Source organism: Balaenoptera physalus (assembly GCF_965194825.1).
Source record: "Balaenoptera physalus genome assembly, chromosome: 3".
Taxonomy (NCBI): domain Eukaryota; kingdom Metazoa; phylum Chordata; class Mammalia; order Artiodactyla; family Balaenopteridae; genus Balaenoptera; species Balaenoptera physalus.
Window position 1 is genome coordinate 138,217,148 of NC_138890.1, and position 20,516 is coordinate 138,237,663.

Sequence of the window (20,516 nt, forward strand, 5' to 3'; positions counted from 1 at the left end):
CTATCACCATTTTCTTAATTGTTTTGGGTTTGTTTTTGTAGGTCTTTTCCCTCTCTTGTGTCTCCTACCTAGAGAAATTCCTTTAGCATTTTTTGCAAAGTTGGGTTGGTGGTGCTGAATTCTCTTAGCTTTTGCTTGTCTGTAAAGGTTTTAATTTCTCTGTCAAATCTGAATCAGATCCTTGCTGGGTAGAGTAATCTTTGTTGTAGGTTTTTCCCTTTCATCACTTTAAATTTGTCCTGCCACTCCCTTCTGGCTTGCAGAGTTTCTGCTGAAAGATCAGCTGTTAACCTTATGGGGATACCCTTGTATGTTATTTGTTGCTTTTCCCTTACTCCTTTTAATATTTTTTCTTTGTATTTAATTTTTGATAGTTTGATTAACATGTGTCTTGGCGTGTTTCTCCTTGGATTTATCCTGTATGGGACTCTCTGTGCTTCCTGGACTTATTGACTATTTCCTTTCCCATGTTAGGGAAGTTTTCAACTATAATCTCTTCAAATATTTTCTCAGTCCCTTTCTTTTTCTTTTCTTCTTCTGGGACCCCTATAATTCGAATGATGGTGCATTTAATGTTGTCCCAGAAGTCTCTGAGATTGTCCTCAATTCTTTTCATTCTCTTTTCTTTAGTCTGCTCTGTAGTAGTTATTTCCACTATTTTATCTTCCATGTCACTTCTGTTCTTCTGCCTCAGTTATTCTGCTATTGATTCCTTCTAGAGAATTTTTAATTTCATTTATTGTGTTGTTCATCATTGTTTATTTGCTCTTCAGCTCTTCTAGGTCTTTGTTAAATGTTTCTTGTAATTTCTCCATTCTGTTTCCATGATTTTGGGTCATCTTTATTATCACTACTCTGAATTCTTTTTCAAGTAGACTGCCTATTTCCTCTTCATTTGTTTGGTCTGGTGGGTTTTTACCTTGCTCCTTCATCTGCTGCATATTTCTCTGTCTTCCCATTGTGCTTAACTTACTGTGTTTGAGGTCTCCTTTTCACAGGCTGCAAGTTCATAGTTCCTGTTGTTTTTGGTGTCTGCTCCCAGTGGCTAAGTTTGGTTCATTGGGTTGTGTAGGCTTCCTGGTGAAGGGGACTTGTGCCTGTGTTCTGGTTGGTAGGGCTGGATCTTGTCTTTCTGGTGGGCAGGGCTGCGTCTGGTGGTGTGTTTTGGGGTGTCTGTGAACTTAGTATGATTTTAGGCAGCCTCTCTGCTAATGGGTGGGGTTGTGGTCCTGTCTTGCTAGTTGTTTGGCATGGGGCTTCCAGCAGTGGAGCTCTCTGGCCATTGGGTGGAGCTGCGTCTTAGCATTGAGACAGAGATCTCTGGGAGAGGTCTTGCTGATTGATATTATGTGGGTCCAGGAGGTCTCTGGTGGTTCAATGTCCTGAACTTGGCTCTCCCACCTCAGAGGCTCAGGTCTGACACCAGGCCAGAGCACCAAGACCCTGTCAGCCACATGGCTCAGAAGAAAAGGGAGAAAAAAGAAGGAAAAGAAAAATAAAAAAAGAAATATTAAAAAAATAAAATAATTAAAATTTAAAAATAATTATTAAAGTAAAAAAATTTTAAAGTAATTAAAAAGAAAGAAGAGAGCAACCAAACCAATGAACGAATCCACCAGTGATAAGAAGCATTAAAAACTATACTTAAATAAACATAAAAATCAGAAACAAGTTAGTCACAGAGAGCAAACCCCAAGTCTACAGTGGCTCCCAAATTCCACTGCCTCAGTTTTGGGTTCATTTTGTCTATTCAGGTATTCCACAGATGCAGGGTACCTCCCACTGATTGTGGGCATTTAATCCATTGCTCCTGATGCTGCAAGAAGAAATTTCCCTTTCTCTTCTTTGTTTGCACCACGCCTGGGGTTCAGCTTTGGTTTTTGCCCCACCTCTGCGTGTACGTTGCCCTCAGGCTTCTGTTCCCACCCAGACAGGATGGGGTTAAAGGAGCGGCTGATTAGGGAGCTCTGGCTCACTCATGCCTCGGGGAGGGAGGGGTACGGTAGTTATAATTGGAATGCAGGGCAAGCCTGCAGCAGCAGAGGCCAGCGTGACTTTGCAACAGTCTGAGGCATGCCATGTGTTCTCCTGGGGAAGTTGTCCCTGTGTCATGGGACCCTGACAGTGGTGGGTTGCACAGCCTCCCAGGGGTTTGGAGAGTGACCTTCACTTTCACACAGGATTCTTGGTGGCTGCAGCTGCAACGTTAGCATTTCATGCCCATCTCTAGTGTCTGAGCTGATAGCCACAGCTCGAGCCTGTCTCTGGAGCTGCTTTAGGCTGTGCTCTGCCTTCCATGGCAGACAGGGAAGGAATCCCCTCTCCTCGTGCACCCCGAAACAATGGTCCCTTGCCTCTTAGGCAGGTCAAGCGTTTTCTCAGACTCCCTCCCGGCTAGCTGTGGCACACTAGCCCCCTTCAGGCTGTGTTCACACAGCCAATCCCAGTCCTCTCCCTGGGATCCGACCTCCGAAGCCCGAGCCTCAGCTCCCAGCCCCCACCCGCCCCAGCAGGTAGCAGACAAGCCTCTCAGTCTGGTGAGTGCTGGTTGGCACTGATCCTCTGTGTGGGAATCTCTCCGCTTTGCCCTCTGCACCACTGTTGCTGTGCTCTCCTCCTTGGCTCCAAAACTTTCCCCCTGACCACCTCCTTTGTCTGCCCGTGAAGGGGCTTCCTAGTGTGTGGAAACTTTTCCTCATTCACAGCTCCCTCCCAGAAGTGCAAGTCCCGTCCCTATTCTTTTGTCTCTTTGTTTTTTCTTTTCTCTTTTGCCCTAATCAGGTATGTGGGGATTTTCTTGACTTTTGGGAAGTTTGAGGTCTTCTGCCAGTGTTCAGTAGGTGTTCTGTAGTTGTTCCACATGTAGATGTATTTTTGATGTATTTGTTGGGGGGAAGTTGATCTCCACATCTTACTCCTCCACCATCATGAAGGTCCACCAGCTCCTAAAATGAATTTTGCTTTTCTTCCTCTATCTTGTAGTTGGTCACTAAGCGGGCTTTATGAATGCATTTTTTTAAATTATAAATGGAGTTCACAGAACTCTATAAAAATTACCTCATAAATGATTATATAATTAACTGGCTTCAAGAGTGTGCTATAGGGCTTCCCTGGTGGCGCAGTGGTTGAGAATCTGCCTGCCAATGCAGGGGACACGGGTTCAAGCCCTGGTCTGGGAAGATCCCACATGCCGTGGAGCAACTAGGCCCGTGAGCCACAACTACTGAGCCTGCGCGTCTGGAGCCTGTGCTCCGCAACAAGAGAGGCTGCGATAGTGAAAGACCCGTGCACCGCGATGAAGAGTGGCCCCCACTTGCCGCAACTAGAGAAAGCCCTCGCACAGAAACGAAGACCCAACACAGCCAAAAATAAATTCATTAATTAATTAAAAAAAAAAAAAGAGTGTGCTATAAATTGCCTTGCTTTACTGCACAGTACATTGCTCAAATCCTCATCTTAAACTGGACTTTTACAATGCAGACTGAGAGTTGCTTGTGTCATTATGTTCATTTGCTTGAACATTACATCAACATTGGCAAAACCACTAAATATGATGATAAGGAGTGTGAGAACTGGATGATAGGTATTGGTTAATCAGTAATTATTATTATCATTCAAATAAGTTTTTTTGCATTGTTATCCTTTTTATAAATTTATTTATTTTATTTATTAATTTTTGGCTGTGTTGGGTCTTCATTGCTATGCGCGGGCTTTCTCTAGTTGCAGCAAGCAGGGGCTACTCCTTGTTGCGGTGTGCAGCCTTCTCATTGCAGTGGCTTCTCTTGTTATCGAACACAGGCTGTAGGTGTGGCGGCTTCAGTAGTTGTGGCACACGGGCTCAGTAGATGTGGCTCATGGGCTCTAGAGCGCAGGCTCAGTAGTTGTGGCATATGGGCTTAGTTGCTCCGTTGCATGTGAGGTCTTCTCAGACCAGGGCTCAAACCCATGTCCCCTGCATTGGCAGGTGGATTCCAAACCACTGTGCCACCAGGGAAGCCCCTTTTATTATTTATTTATTTATTTATTTATTTTTAACATTTTTATTGGAGTATAATTGCTTTACAATGGTGTGTTAGTTTCTGCTGTATAACAAAGTGTATCAACTATACATATATATATATCCCCATATCTCCTCCCTCTTCCATCTCCCTCCCACCCTCCCTATCCCACCCCTCTAGGTGGACACAAAGCACCAAGCTGATCTCCCTGTGCTATGCAGCTGCTTCCCACTAGCTAGCTACTTTACATTTGGTAGTGTATATATGTCCATGTCACTCTCTCACTTCATCCCAGCTTCCCCTCCCCACTCCCTGTGTCCTCAAGTCAATTCTCTATGTCTGCATCTTTATTCCTGTCCTGCCCCTAGGTTCCACAGAACCTTTTTTTTTTTTTAGATTCCATATATATGTGTTAGCATACGGTATTTGTTTTTCTTTTTCTGACTTACTTCACTCTGTATGACAGACTCTAGGTCCATCCACCTCACCACAAATAACTCAATTTCATTTCTTTTTATGGCTGAGTAATATTCCATTGTATATATGTGCCACATCTTCTTTATCCATTCATCTGTTGATGGACACTTAGGTTGCTTCCATGTCCTGGCTATTGTAAATAAAGCTGCAATGAACAATGTGGTACATAACTCTTTTTGAATTATGGTTTTCTCAGGGTATATGCCCAGTAGTGGGATTGCTGGCTTATATGCTAGTTCTATTTTTAGTTTTTAATGACAGTTTTTTTTATTGGAGTATAATTGATTTACAATGTTGTGTTAGTTTCTGCTGTACAATGAAGTGAATCAGCTATATGTATGCATATATCCTCTCCCTCTTGGAGCTCTCTAACCCCCCTTCCCACCCATCTAGGTCATCACAGAGCACCGAGCTGAGCTCCCTATGCTATACAGCAGGTCCCCACTAGCTATCTATTTTACACATGGTAGTGTATTTATGTCTAATCTCCCAATTCATCCCACAGTGGGGGAAGAGGAGGGTCAAATAAATAAGTTTTTTATGGGAGTTTCACCTCACATTATATGCCATGGATTTAAAAATCAAAATTAAAAAGATGATGTATCTTTTAATGATGTGTGTTATAGTATTATAAAAGTAATGAATGCTCATTATAAAGAATTTGGAAATTTGTAAAATAAATATTAGAATATCATCATCCATAACACTACCATTCATAATAACTACTATTGACATTAAGATGAATTCTGTTATGCTATTTTTCTTATTAAAATATATAAATTTAAAACTATATGTAGAAATATATAAACATAAGTATATTTTATTTTACAAAACTTGAATTATATTGTGCATCTAATTATATCTTGATTTTTCACTTAATTTTTTATATCTTTGTCATGTAATTTTTAATAATTGCATGAAACTTTCTAGTTTGAATAAAGCATAATTTAGGATATTCCAATTTTCCCCAACTATCCATAATGTTGCAAGCAACATTTTTTTAGAAAAAAAAAATCTGAATTTTCCCTATCACTAACTCTAATACGTTTACCCATGTTTTCTTTTTTTTATTGGACTTTGTTAAACAGCTTTATTGAGATACAATTTACATAGCAGAAAATTCACCCTTTTAAAGTATACCATTCAGTTATTATTAGTACAGTCACAGAGTTGTACAATCGTCACTCTAATTTCAGAACATTTTAATCACCTCCCCCAAATCCCTATACCCATTAGCCATCATACCTCAACACCTTCTCTCCCCAGAATCTGGTAAGCACTAATCTACATTCTGTTCCTATGAATTTGACCTCATCAGTACAGCTCTAGTGTAGTAACAAGGGATTACTGCTGAAAGAACTGCAAGTCTCAAATCCTAATAAAAGGGAGTATCTAGAAAAAGAAAATCAAGAGACAAAGTTAATGAAGCTAGAGAAAATTTTAAACTCTGAAACCATGGGTATAGCAAACAGTAGATACAGTATAATTCCTAGCCAGATGATAAACATAAAACCTCATACCAAGGCTTATCTACCTCAGTTTCTTTTACCCAACTATCATGTCTGGCTTGGAACAACATATTACAAGGCATGCTTAAAGGCAAAAAATACAGTCAGAAAATACAAAACAAACATCAGAACCAGATTCAGACATGGCAGATATTTTGGAATTATCAGACTGGGAATTTTAAAATAACTATGATTAATATGCCAAGAGAGCTAGTGGAAAAGGTGGACAACATGCAAGAACAGGTGGGTAATGTAAGCAGAAAGATGGAAACTAAGAAAGAATCAAAAAGAAATGATGCAAATCAAAAGCACTGCAACAAAAATGAAGAATACCTTTGATGGGCTCATCAGTAAACTGTACATGTCTAAGGAAAAAAATCATTGACCTTGAAGATATGTCAATAGATACTTTAATATCCTAGAAGTGTGGGACAACTATAAAAGTCCTAGTATATGCATAATGGGAACACCAGAAGGAGAAAAAAAAGGGAACAGAAATATTTTAAATATTTGAAGTAAAAATGGCTGAGAATGTTCCAAAATGAATAACAGGCACGAAAGCACATATCCAGGAAGTTTGGAGAACACCAAGCAGAAAAAATACCCAAAATTCTACACCTAGGTATATCATCATATAATATTGAGACTGTAGAAAATCAAAGACAAAGAAAAATCTTGAAAGAAGCCAAAGGAAGGGAAAACCTTACCTATAGAGGAACAAGAATAAGAATTATATTGGATTTTTTGTCAGAAACCATGCAAGCAAGAAGAGAGTGGATGGAAATATTTAAAGTCTTAAAAGTGTAAAACCCCCCAACCTAGAATTCTACATCCAGAGAAATTATTCTTCGGAAGTGAAGGTGAAATAAATTATTGTTTATCAGACAAACAATAATTGAGGAAATTTGTCATCAGTAGACTTGCCTTGAAAGAAATGTTTAAGTTCTTCAGAGAGAAGAAAAATGATGTAGGTAAGAAATTCAGATCTACATAAAGAAAGGAAGAGTATTACAGAAAGAACAAATGAAGAGAAAATAAAATATTTGATAGCGCTTATTCTTAATTGATCTAATGAATAAATTTGATTAAAATAATAATAGCAACAATGTACTGGTTTATTATAACTTATGGATAAGTGAAATGAAGGACAGAAATGTAGCAAAGGATGGAAGGAAGGAAATGGGAACACTCTATTGTAAGATAGCTTCACTGCTCATGAAGTAGTATAGTGTTATTTCAAAGTGGACTTAAGATTAGTTACAAATGTATACGAAAAACTCAAAAGTAACTAGTGAAAAAAGTCTTAAAAATAAGTACAATTTATATGATAATAGAAGAGAGAAAATGGAATCATATAAAATAATTAAAACCAGAGAAGATGGGAAAAAGAGTGAAAGACAAAAAGAAAAACATGGGCAATGAATAGAAAACAATTTGAAATATGGTAGATATTAATTCAACTATATCAATAATCATTTTAAATATGAGTTGTCTAAAGATACCAATTAAAAGATAGAGATTTTCAGAGTGGATATAAACAAGACCCAACTACATGTTATCCACAGGAAACTTACTTTAAATATAAAGAAAAAGAAATATTAAATGTAAAGTGAGGGGCTTCCCTGGTGGCGCAGTGGTTGAGAATCTGCCTGCCAATGCAGGGGACACGGGTTCGAGCCCTGGCCTGGGAAGATCCCACATGTCGCGGAGCAACTGGGTCTGTGAGCCACAATTACTGAGCCTGCGCATCTGCAGCCTGTGTTCCGCAACAAGAGAGGCCACGATAGTGAGAGGCCCGTGCACCGCGATGAAGAGTGGCCCCCGCTTGCCACGACTGGAGAAGGCCCTCGCACAGAAACAGAGACCCAACACAGCCATTAAAAAAAAAAAAAAAAAGTAAAGTGATAGAGAAAGAGAGATCAATGCTAATCAAAAGAAAGTTGGAATAGCTATAATATTTTAGAAAAAGTAGAATTCAGAGAAGGAAAAATTATCAGTGATAAAGAGGTCAATTCCCCAAGAAGACATAACAATCCTTAATGTGTATGCACCTAACAAGAGAACATCAAAATACATGAGGCAAAAGCTTATAGAACTGAGAAGAGAAATAAATAAATTCTCTAATATAGTTGGAGACTTCAAGACCACTCAATCAGTAATTGACAGATCCAGCAGGCAGAAAATCAGTACGGATTTAGTTGAATGGAACAGCACAATCAATCAGCTGGATCTGGTTGACAATTATAGAATACTCCATCAAACGACAGTAGAATACACATTCGTCTCAAGTTCACATGGAACAGTTACTAAGACAGACTATATTCCAGACCATAAAACACACCTTAACAAATTTAAAAGAATAGAAATCATACGATGTATGCTTTCAGACCACAGTGAAATTAAAGTTGAAATCAATAACAGAAAGATAGCTGGAAGATCCCCAAATATTTTGAGATTAAATAACACACTTCTAAATAATACATGGAGAAATGAAGGCTGAACAGAAATGTTAAAATATTTTTAACTAAATAAAACTGAAATACAACTTATCAAATTTTGTGAGATGGAGTGAAATGAGTGTTCAGAGAAAAATTTATAAAATTGAATTTATATATTAAAAGGAATATCTAAAAATGAGAATTGTAGCATCTATCTAAATAAACTAAAAAAGAAGAGCAAATTAAAACCAAGTAAGCAGAAGAAAAGAAATAATAAAAATTAGAGCAAGAATCAATGAAATTGAAGAAAGGAAATTGATTATAGAAAATCAGTGAAACTGAAAGCTAGTTTGTTTGTTTTAAAAGATCAATAAAACTGATTAAATTGTAGCCAAGCTAACCAAGGAGAAAAGAGAGAAGACAAATGACAAATATCAGAAATGATAGGTCATTACTACTGATCCCATGGACATTAAAAGGATAATAAAGGAATATTATCAATAACTCTATGGCCATAAATTTGAAACCCTGGATGAAATGGAACAATTCCTTGAGAGACAAAATTTACCAAAATTTGCACAAGGAGAAATAGATTATCTGAATAAGCCTATATCTATTAAGGAAATTGAATCAATAATTAATAACCTTCACAAACAGAAAGCACCAGGCCCAGATTTGTTCACTGGTGAATTCTACCAAATATTTGTGGAGTAGGGACACCAATTCCATACAATCTGTTCCAGAAAATAGAAGCAGGGGGAACATTTCCTAAATCATTCTGAAACCAATATTACGCTAATACCAAAACCAAGTGAAGGCATTAAAAGAAAGGAAAACTACAGATTCATATGCCTTAAGAATATGGATATAAAAATCTTTAACAAAACATTAGCAAATTGAATTCAACAATGTGTAAAAGTAATTATACACCATGACCAAGTGGGGTATAGTCCATGTATACAAAACTGATACAACAATCAAAATAACTTAGTGTAATAAACCACATCAACATTCTACGGAAGAAAAATCATGCCATCCTATCAATAGAAGCATAAAAAGCATTTGACATAATTCAACACTCATTCAGGATTTTTAAAAAACTCAGCAAGCTAGGAATAAAGAACTTCTTCAACTTGATAAAGTACATCTATGAAAACCCGACATACAGTTAACATCATACTTAATGATGAAAAACTAGATACTTTGCCCTAAAATTGAGGCAAGTATGTTCCCTCTCACTACTCTTATTCAACATCACACTGAAAGTCCTAGCCAATGTAACATGACAAGAAAAGTATACAGACTGGGAAGGAAGAAGTAAAACTTTGTTTGCAGATGCCATGATCATGTATGTAGAAAATCCCAAAGAACTGACAAAAAACTTCTAATAAGTGATTATAACAAGGTTGCAGAATATAAGGTTATTTCCATATTTAGGAATATATATTCACTTAAAAATATATTAAAGACTGCTGCATTTCAGAATACGTATTGGAGGTGACTAGTACACAGTTGGTGCCTTCAAGGAGTTTCAAGTCAACTAATAAGAGTTATCAAACTATAGCTGGCAAAGGAATATCCTGAGTATCTTGTTTAAAAAACAGATACTCAGACTCCATGACTTGCAACTGTGAGTCTGTAGTGCCAATTTAGGCAGTCCTCAGTTTTTATAAGTACACCTATATGGCACACTAAGACCATAATTCTAGAAACACTGGTCTCAGGATAGGGGGTATGAAAACTATGAAAAAGAAAGCATGCAGTAGGTGAGAACTGTGACACAGACATGACCTCAGGGTTGTATAAAACTGACACTTTATTCTAGGTGGGTGGCTTCCTACAGTGCAATTTGAATAGACTAAAATTCCAACCATGGCCCTGGAGTTGAGTAGCTGAGTCATACTGAGCATAATTTTGCATAGGGTGCTGTGGGGATACAGAGGGGAACTAATAGCAGGGAAAGGAAGGCTTCCCAGAAGAGACCTAAGGAATTACCTACCCAAAGAAAGAGAAACAGGAAGCCTATTCCAAAAGAAAGTACCACTTACAGAGGCCTAAAGGAAGAGACAAGCAGTCGTATAGAGAGCTAATAATTCAACTTGCCTATCAAACATTATGGAGAAAAAATACTAAGATGAAGCCTAGAGTTGGTCAGGAAACAATCACGAATAGTCTTGCATATGATATATTAAGGAGTTTTATTTCCATAGTGAGTGCAAAGGGGATCACGAAATGATTTTTAAGCAGAAGGATGTGAGTCTCAGATTTCTGCCTGAAAAGGGGTTGTAATTGGAAAACAGATTAGAAAGGCATAAACTTAGGACTTTTGCAACTGTAGCATGATGGATTTCTTAAGCCTGCCTAAATTTTTGTAGGAAGAGACGAGTTTCTAACTTGTTTGCCACCTAAATTTCCTCCTATCCAGGAATTCATTACTTTACTCCCTGTGTCATACCTTCAGTGATTCCCGAGCGGTAGAAGCTATCATTATTTTTGTCACTTGAGCCTTCCTGAGAGTTTAAAACGTACTCATTTCACTCCCTCTAATGATCATGGGTATTACTCATTAGGATAAAATAATACTTGTTAATAATCACCAATAAATGAGGTGCTGTATTTGGCTACATATAATAAAAAATGTCATCACAATCCCTTCCCAAGTGGTCTGTATGATTAGGGCACCTCACTGGGAATGCAAAACCCCAGAAGATATGGATCCTTCCTTGCAGAAATTAATCCTGATCACAAAATTAAGGCAAACCCTAAATAAAGATAATTCATGATAGTATATATCAAATATCAGATGAGTGGTACGCGCAATAGGTGCCTCAAAGCTTCCACGTGCAGACTAACAACTGGAGAAGAGGATGCTGCTTGCGACAGGTCATCTCACTAGGACCTCGAAAGGAAGACAAATAAAGACCGGAAAGTGACAGCAAGAAGAGGCAGTCTGAAGGGGAAGACTAGTGACACCTTTAAGATTGTTTCTATTCAACACTGCTGAATATATCACTTATGCTATTTTCTTTCCCATTCCTCTGTACCTTCCCACAAATGATGTGTTTGAGAGAACAGTTCTTGTGAGATCCACCCATCATTTTAACATGATATGGCTGAACTGGAGAGGAAACAGAGATGTGGCACAATTTCACAAGATTTGTTCTTTCTGAGCATTGTCTTTGTTTTGTTCATTTTTGTTTCCAAAAGCTTAGAACAGAGCCCAGCACATAGTAGGTATTTAAAAGAATGCCCATTGAATAAATGAATGAAGTCAAGAGTTATTTACAAGACGTCTCATAATGAAAGTTATTATAAACTTACATCCAAATTTCAATTGTATGGGGATAATATCTGCAAGTAAGAACACATTGCCTTAAAAGCTCCTTTAAATACAAATAATATTCAAGAGAGAACTGAACGAATATTCCATTATTTTTCAAGCGATTCTAAATTATTTTGCTATAGACTTTGATATTGGTTTTTTTTTAAACCCAGACAATTTTTTTAAAAATTAAAAGATTATAGCAAAAATAACCAAGAGAAAAATGATCATGATCATAGATGTCTATCAATGAACAAATAATATTATGCAAACAAGAGCTAACTGAAACCTTATTTGAAGGGCTGAACTCATTGTTCTTGGACAAGCCAAATTCCCTTACACAGACCCAGTTCTCTTTGATGAAGTCATCCTCCCTCCTCCCACTTCCTGCCCCCAAAACAACTTAACTAGAAGCTGGAGCTTCATTGTAACCAGAATCCCAATTTGCACACATTGGAATGTACTGAAGTAATTCAGGTCTTTCATCTTATTTAACTACTGAGCTTGGGTTTATACAAATTCATAATTGCAATTCCACACTTCAAGAAAAACATAAACAAAATTAGAAACTCTGGACAGCAACGATAATAAATGTTCAAATGGTGCCCTACAGATAAATCATATAGATACAGGATTTCAAACATCAGCCAGTGTGTGGTTCCAAGTCCTTTGAAAAGAAAGAGTTTCTTTGTGACAAGCTGATGTTAACATTTTAATTAATGGGAAGAAGTCAAATAAAAAACGATTATTCTCTATTAAATTTTTCTAAATCAAGCCACACTACACTTATGTTTAAACTATATTTTCCATTAATAAATTTACTTTAAGCTATATACATAGCTTTCAAAATGTTGATATTTATATCATTCACTAAAGTGTATTCTGAAAACGGCACTTTCTCTAAAGTGCAGACTGCTGTAAGCTTTATGTTAACTGAAATACTTAAATACCACTTCAAGGTCATGAAGTTGATTCTCATAATAGAAAGTCCTTTTGTTAATTTTTACTTACAAATTTAGGAGCACAAATTCCATATAACACTCTGGTTCATGCCCTGAGTATCCCAGTGGCAAGAAGGAACTCTTGCTTGATGTATCTTTATTGTTTCTCTGCCACTGTTATGGCTACTAAAAGGTCAGCCAGAGCTTATGGCACCAAAAGGTCATTTTTGTTATTCTAAAGAGAGAAGTTTTGACATATGATATATTATGAAGAGAACAGAGACACTAACTGATGTACTGTAATCCTAATCATCCACATCTTTTATTTCTTTAAAAGAAAGAAAAGGGGAAATTCTTTTGATTTTAATCTGAAAAAAAAAACCTTTTTAAAATATTCAAACTATAAAAGGAATGAGTTACATTCCCTGTGGTCCACTTAAAAAAAATTTATAATTTTGGTGAAAAGAAACTAGTAATCTAAGTTACAGCATTTCAGCTCATTTGCATTATTCCTTTCGTTTTTGCTTATCCGTGACACACGTTTCTATTTTCATGAGTATCAGTTTGTAGCTTGAGGAAAGCATTTTTGAAAATTGCAGGCTTATTACTAGAAGAAAAGGAAGTCAGTTCTTTTTTCACAGCTATCTTCTCCATTTTAAGTCCAGGGATTATGAAAAAATCTGAACTTGGATCCATGAGGAGCCAATTTAGTGACCATAGGAATGTTTTTACAAACAACAAAACAATAAATCAACGAGGTGAATTCTGAAATCTTATAGTTGTGATTGTTTTTTATACATATGTATATATAGGTATGTGTGTGTGTGTATGTGTGTGTGTGTGTGTGTGTATACATATATCTGAGAAAAAAAATTTCTGGGTTTATTTGGTTGAAGAATTAATGGTGTTACTACAATCTCTAAACACCAAACTTGAGGACGGGATCTTAATCTGGAATCTCTGAACAGACTTGATCCTATAGGAAATCTGTGAAGACTGGAAAAATACAAAAGTTTACATTAGCGGGAGCAAGTCCATAGCTTTTGTCAGATTTTTCAAAAGGAGCTATGACAAAATCCAAGTTAAAAAATATTAGCAGCTGAGCTGTGATATGGAGGCCAGAAATTCCTGAACAGTCCAGTGTGTTCCCGAGGAATCTTTTCTCTTTCATTCAAAGGAGGGTACCTCCTTGAATAATAAACATAACAGAATTAATAGCATGATTATTTCAGGATAGACAGTGTGCTGAGTGCTTAAATTTTGCTTCATAAATTATCTGCAAACATTTCACATATTATCTTTAATTCTTACAACAACCCTGGCAGTTAAGTATTATGATCACCATATTTTAAGTGAGAAAATTAGAGGTGTATCATTTACATTAATACTTGAATAGGACATCTAGAACCTACATTTCAAACACTTTTAGCAGATGAACTTTTTTCTCCAGATGAAAATTAACATAGAAGCATAAACAGCAAATACATGAGACCGTAATTTATATGTATGCATTTTTCTTGTTTTAATATATAATATTTACTCTAAAGGCAATCAGTGAGAATACGAAGGTTATCTTCAGCACAAAAATTCATAAGTAGAGATTGTAGATGAAACTAGTAACTTATAACAGCTTCAACATCTAAATTATTTCTGTATTTTGTTTTGGATTGCATTTTATAAAAACAATTTTGTGTCACGTAGAACAATTGCAAATTACAACAGTTTCTTAACAGCTCATACAGAAATTCTGTGATGCTCTTCCATTTAACTCATCTGGAAGACTAAAAGAGAAATAGCAGAAAATTGTTTCAAGGCTGAATCGCTAACATTATCCAACATCTGCTCTCAACCCTTAATTGTTAAATTTTCAAGTTGAAATTGGTTGATGAACAGTTCCTCATTCATTTTAAATTATCATTCTTTGGAAAATAATTTTCAAGTGTAATTTTTATCCATTCTGCATTCAACAATGTCAGTTTCTAAAGTTAGCCAAATCACTCTGTCTCTATCAAAGTTTCTATATATATATAGATTTTACTTCCGATAAAAACTTTAAAGCTCTGTTTTGATTGCTTATACTTTATCTTCGATTTTCAGTATGTACAATGACATTGATATACAGCTAAATGGAGCTTCTTTGGCTTACCCCAAATTCTAGAAGGATATACATGATAGGGAAGGCATGTTGTATTTGAGCTAATTTTAGTTAACAAAGTTTCTTTGTTAGAAAACAGGAGTATTTCTTGTCTCACTTGAAACATTTGTACTAACACTTTGCCATGGAATAGTCAATCAATTTCCATTTTTAAAAAATGGAAGTTTTAACACTCATTGCTGTATCACTACAAATAGCTCTGAAAAATCTGCAATTGAAAGATCAGACCTTAACTATATAATTTGTCTGGCATTTATCTATCATGGTTATGAAAAGTGATGCATCTTAAGAACTACTAGATTTATCTGTGTATTAAACAAGGATAAGAAACCTAAATACAGGAATTCCTAGGCAGTCCAGTGGTTTGGACTCCATCTGCGCTTTCACTGTCAAGGGCAGTAAGATCCCACAAGACACGTGGAGTGGCAAAAAAAAAACAAACAAAAAAAAACACATAAATACATTTTCCTGCAACACCTTTTAGAAAAACCACTATTCCTACCTTCCTTCTCTTCAGTCACTACAGCCATCATTAGATCATTGCCAGCTTATTTAATGATGTGTGAAAATTTTATTCTTTCTATATTATGTACTTTTCCAGTGTTTTATAGGTAAAAGACTATCTTTATATTGTACTTTGATATATATTTTACAAAAACTATTGGGAAATCTGCAATACCCCTCCCCTTGCCTAGTTATATTGTTAAGATTTCATGCAATATTAGACTTCTATTTACTAATATCTTGGATGTGCACTCTAGGTTTATCTCTAGATTATATCATGAGACAACAGTACCAATTGCATTTTCATCACTGCCTGTCCACTCTCATGCTTGTTGCAGTGTCTATAGTGGAAGGCTTAATGAATATTTTTCCTAATAGTGTGTGATTCTCCCTCACGTCTGATGGACTAAGTTCTTTTGAAAAAAATCCATGAATGCATTTTAATGGACATATTTAAATTTTGTTGCATAAATATTTTTAGGACTATGTTCAATATATGTTTAAATTGATAATATTATTTTTATGCTTGTTTATTTGTGCTTCAAAATGATTTAGCAGGAAACATAAGACAATTTTTAAAATGTTATTATGTGAGACTCATTTATCCTTTAAAAAATGAGCTCATATAATAAGTGACTTTTGTGTCTTCAGCTCATTTTGTGTGAGATTTTAGAACACTGCTTCATTGGATGCTTATTAGTATAGATGGTAATAGCTGTGTATTTAGTTGATCTATGTATAAACACGGGCTCACTAGTTACTTCATTTTGAACCCAAACAATCTCATCAACTCGATTGTTAAATTTATTATTTTAAACCTCCCCTTTTAAAATACATAGTTTCAAAGAATACAATTTCACTTTACCTAACCCATGTAACATTTTAAAATTCAAAGTGAATACAAAAGCACACCAATTTTAACTCAATCAAAAACATAGAAACAAGACAAGTAAAATCTGAAACTAAGTTCTGTGCTATCACTATCTGAGCTTGTTAGGGTTAAATACCATTGTGTATATACAGGCTATTGGACAACTTTTCTTCATCAGCACTGATAAAAATAAATATTTTTTTAGCACCTATCTTGTGCCAGGACTGTGCTTCATAATGGACATAAAACAGGCAACAAAAAAGAACAGTCTAGGCTCTCATCTTGATGATTTTAATTTAAATAAAATGTTTGTGTCACCTCTGAACTATCTCCATAGATTATTGAATAGGGATTTTTCATACCTTTCTTTTAAAGCGTAGCTTGCTCTTCAAAGGAAATTAGCAATGTCAATATGTAAATCAGATCTTCTAATTGATATCCCTCCTGCCCATACCGCTTCCCCATCTCCAACAACATTCTAAAACCCTCTAGGAATCCGTGGAACACAATTAGAAAACCACTGCTTTGGATCTATCATCTCGCTTACTCTTGACTTGGACTCTCTCATCTTTTTGGAAACAAGGATTTCAAGCATACATCATACATCACAGATAATTTTCATTGTATTAATCAATTGTCTATAATGGAGTGTTTTTTTCTTTGCAAAACAACATTTGCAGTTTGAGCCACTAGTAAAATCGACATATTCCTTAAATGTGTTATTTACAAATATTCATTTCATTGAACAGTTATTTCAGTTGGAAAGTTACAAATAATCACATCACTTTTGTTTTCTGACCACATGAGAACTTCAGTAACTAGCCTATTGATAACATCCTGAAAGAGATACCTCATTAAGAATTCTATCAGAAATTGTACCACTAAAATCATTGTTGAAATATTGAACAGAAAATAATAAAACCTATCATTATTGTTCAATAGTATACAATTAGTTACTTAGTCAACATTTGTAACAGAGAGCTGCAGAGTATGGTATTCCTATAAGAATATAGGAGTCACATAATTTTAAAAGACTAAAAAGGAAATTAAAAATATATGTCAGAGCTATTAATATAAAACAAGATCTGTACACTAGTATTTTCCAAGGATATAAGATGGAGCAGAGAAAGAGGTGTTTGCTTCTGTGTTAATATTTTCCTTTTTCTCAGTACAGGTAATTAGAGGTTTTTCTTAAACACAAAAGTGGTTTCCTCTTTCACATCAAAATGATGTTGAGAGAGAAAAAGTCATGTTAGTTTGAGTGATAAGACAAGAAAGTCAGTAGAGATGATTAAATAATGACACTTGTAGAGACTTGACTATGCCGTTATGTTGCCTGGTTTAACCTATACTTAACACAGTAATCAGGTAAGTACACAAATGTGAACTCATCCAAAAACAAAAGTGCTCAAACCAACATATTAAGTTTCACTGATCCTAAAAGAACAACAGGTTTCATTCCAGTGTTGTTCATTATAAGTTTGTTCCGAAGGGGAGAGGTGGCCAGACCTGTCAGGGGAGGACTTGTTTGGTCTCTTTGTGTGGTATTTATAGCCCGGTCTGGTTAATGTCAATCTTCACTTTATTGGTATTCTCTTAAACCCTGAAATTTTACCCCGACTTTTCCTTATAAGCCAAATCTTCTCGTAGAGAACTCTATGTATATTTTCAGCAATATAAAAGTTCCCTGCTTCTTCCTCACAATTTTTTTTCCTGTTTGCCCTCTGTTGTGATGCTTAGTGTAAATTTCACCTAAGATCTCAAGTTCAGCTTGAGTATTTGCTCTTTATATACATGGATGCTTTTTCCCCACTCTTTAGTAACCGAAATAAACAAAATCCTTTTTCAGAGTCACAAAGGCTGAATCTTTTCTGATAGCCATTGTTAGTAATGAAAGTGTGAAAAAACCGATCAATCAACTGCTAGGGAGACAAGAGCTTGTAAGCAACAGCTTCTATATTAAATAAAGTTATTTCATTCTCCATTGGGATGTATAAAAATCAAATAATTCATAATATAAAAAGTCAGATATTTTGTTTACCTATGCCTCTTTATTTAAAACAGTAAATCTTTGACATCTCTTTTCTAAAATAAGTACTTGGAATACTCTTAATACCTGGTGGGTTCCTTAACAATCATTCCAGAGCACTTTATCTTTCTCTTCTACTGGTCTCGGTTTGGATTACAATAGATGAAATGTCAAGAAAGTAAAACAGAGATTGTGGGGACCTTAATGTATATATCAGTAGGAGAAAAAACACAAAAAAGCAATCTAACATAAAGACATAGGGTACTGTATTCTACTTAGTCATTTATTTGATGTCAATAATATATTGATATACTTTTATCAAAAAACTTGGGGGACAGAGATTTTTAGGAATACAATAAGTAGAAACTGAGGATGATTAAGATACATTTTATTTAATTCACTATTATAAGAAATCATAAGATACTTAAAGATATTTCTACTTCAACACTTTTGCATCCAAGAACTGTAATAACATTTTTTAAATTAACACCAAGAAAGAAAGTCTTCATATGCAGTATATAAATATAACAAAGGATTTGTTTTCATAGCATGTCATTCAATATTCCTTTGTTTTCCTTCCCCCTAAGTTTTTTTTTTTTTTTTTTTTAAAGGAACGCCTTTATTTATTTATTTATTTACTTACTTACTTACTTTTGGCTGTGTTGGGTCTCTGTTTCTGCGCGAGGGCTTTCTCTAGTTGCGGCAAGCGGGGGCCACTCTTCACTGCAGTGCGCGGGCCTCTCACTATCGCGGCCTCTCTTGTTGCGGAGCACAGGCTCCAGATGCGCAGGCTCAGTAGTTGTGGCTCACGGGCCTAGTTGCTCCGCGGCATGTGGGATGTTCCCAGACCAGGGCTCGAACCCGTGTCCCCTGCATTGGCAGGCAGACTCTCAACCACTGCGCCACCAGGGAAGCCCCCCCACTAAGTTTTAAAGTCAATAATATATTAATTATTAGTTTCTGTGGCTGAGTTTTGATGGCTACCTTTGATAGTTATATTTCTACTGATGAAACAAATCAAGTTCTTGTTTTCTAATTTTTAAAGTTTACATTTTTATATTTCATGTCACTTAATTTTTAAGTTGTAAATTATTATGCAATGTCAATGAGTTAACTAAAGGAGTTCCCAGTAAGTAGGTTTGTAGCAGTTCTGGGTTTTTAGGAGGACAGACATATTAATACTTCAATATTTGTCATTCTTGTTCATGCATTCAATAATATGAAGAATTTTGACTGTTAAATGTCTCCATACCCCTAAAAATATATATCTTCCCATTGATTAATTTAAAACCAAACTCTACCTACCTTTTATGTGACTCAGATGTACAAATGCAATATTTGCCAATCCTTTCCCATCCACTTCTTTAGGTGTTAACGCATTTCATAATGTCCGCTCCTCTGATTGAATCAGTTCTGTGACCCAGTATTTACTTGTGATCCCCAATCATTTCTATCCCAAATGCCAGATTGTTTTTTTTTTTCTTCAAATATGGTACTTATAGGCGTGGTAAAAATATCTAAATTGGCATTTAATCTTTGATCATTTTATCCTATGTATTCTCCAAAGCATACAGTAAGTTATTACTGGTTTAAAGATCTTTTTTAAAAAAATTCTGTCTAATATCTCCATATACAGACCAGCTTTTAAGTCATCTATTGCCTAATACACAACATGCCAACCATTGGAAATACACATTATTTACTTTATAAAATAAGTCTTTATTTTCCAAAGATTTTACAAGTAAAGTTCTTGTAATAAACTCTCATCTTGCATATGAACATAACTTGCTTTATTTTTAAAACCACTTTTCAGAAACTTGTAAATTGAACCATATCCCTCATTGAAAATTCCAAGTAGACAATCTTAAATGTAAAAGAGCCAAAAAGAAAATTCTAGAGAATAAAGAGTAGTATAGTTGTTCTCATGTTATGGACCTCAGAGTTATTGCAAGAGGTCCAAAGTGCTAAGCAATGCTTGTACAAAACTATAATTTTACCATGTATGCATCAAATTCAAAGGGTTGTAAATACCCTGACTACTTAAACTGAAATTGACTGAATATATTATACATTCTTCATAGCTTTGGCTTTTACATATTTTCTCAATCAATAGGCACTGTGAACTCAGAATCAAATGGGATTTTTTAAATTATTATTTTAAAAAGAGGGCTTTTTAGTTGGAAAGCATGAGAACCACTTATTTAAAGTTCATATTGTTGATGTGGACCATGTACCTGAAAATATATTTTTACTGATGAGCAGAGCTAGTGCTA